The sequence below is a fragment of the Mus pahari genome, chromosome 6 (assembly GCF_900095145.1).
Source record: "Mus pahari chromosome 6, PAHARI_EIJ_v1.1, whole genome shotgun sequence".
Taxonomy (NCBI): domain Eukaryota; kingdom Metazoa; phylum Chordata; class Mammalia; order Rodentia; family Muridae; genus Mus; species Mus pahari.
The window spans coordinates 83,708,197-83,709,585 of NC_034595.1; positions in this window are offsets into that span (position 1 = coordinate 83,708,197).

Consider the following 1,389-nt stretch of genomic DNA (forward strand, 5'->3'; position numbering starts at 1 on the left):
CCGTCTCCCCTCCCCTCCTCTCCTGGCTAAATCTGTCTTGCTAAATCTGTCTTTCGTTAAGCTACCACCATGCCACCCTGCTTATATTGTTTCTGTCTAGTGCTCTCTCCTAACTCAAAGCATCACGACCATGAGCCCTTTCATTGATAAAGTTCATTCCGAAGGGAACTTACACATCGACTTTCCTTTGAGGACCAAGCTATTGCTGCTATTTTACTTGCTTTTTAACACTGGCTCTTTTTTTTTTTTTTTTAAATTATTTATTTATTATATGTAAGTACACTGTAGCTGTCTTCAGACACTCCAGAAGAGGGCGTCAGATCTTGTTACAGATGGTTATAAGCCACCATGTGGTTGCTGGGATCTGAACTCCAGACCTTCGGAAGAGCAGTCAGGTTCTCTTACCCACTGAGCCATCTCACCAGCCCTAACACTGGCTCTTAAAAGGACTCCCAAGTATGTGTGTGACTCCTAGCAACTGTAATTTCTGCAATCCTCATCATGCTATGGGGGGGGGGGGAGCTTGTTTGGGTAAAGCTGACAAAAGAGTCAGATATGGTGGCCCATGCCATAATCCCAGCATCTGGGAGTCTGTGGCATGGATTTAGAGAGAGCCTGGGCAGCAGCTAGGAGCTAAGTACTCTCCAGGGACATTTGCCACTCACCCCCAAGCCTAGAACCTGAACTCTGCATAGAAAGTTGACAGCTGCTGACAACGTCCTTGTGGACACGGAGAGAAAGCAGCCCTCAGGGGCAAGTGGCCTTTGGTCACATGTGGCCTCCGATCTGGGGATCAAGTCCACAGACAGCTTGGTCCAGGAAGAGATGATGAATGATGATGGTGCCAGGGTTGAATCTTACAAGAGCCGTTATCTAACCTGGAAGATGAAAACCATGGGGAAGTTGCCCTTCTGCACTCATCTGTGAAACACTGCGTTCACTGGCTCATTTGATAAGCATTCAGTAAGCGGCCTCTTCGGCCTCTTTGTGCCAGACACTGCCGGTGCAGGAGAAACGATAACACAGCTGACAGTGTAGGAGAGACGTAGGCTTTGCGCTGACTCCTACAGCTCCGCGTAGACTTAGAGCGGCCATGTCCCTGGTTACGATGCTGCTCTAAAGATCTTGAACTCTTTAAGCCATAGGAAGGAGACACTAAAGCTCTTAGAGCACAGAAGTGAAGTGATCATAAAATAATTGTTAGGGGGCCTACAAAGGGAGCCCACAGCTAAGTGCATTGGCCCCTTTTCCAGAGGGCCTGGGTTCAATTTCTAGCACTGATCTGATTGATGACTTTTTTTTTTTTTTTTTTTTTTTTTGGTTTTTCGAGACAGGTTTTCTCTGTGTAGCCCTGGCTGTCCTGGAACTCACTCTGTAGACCAGGCTGGC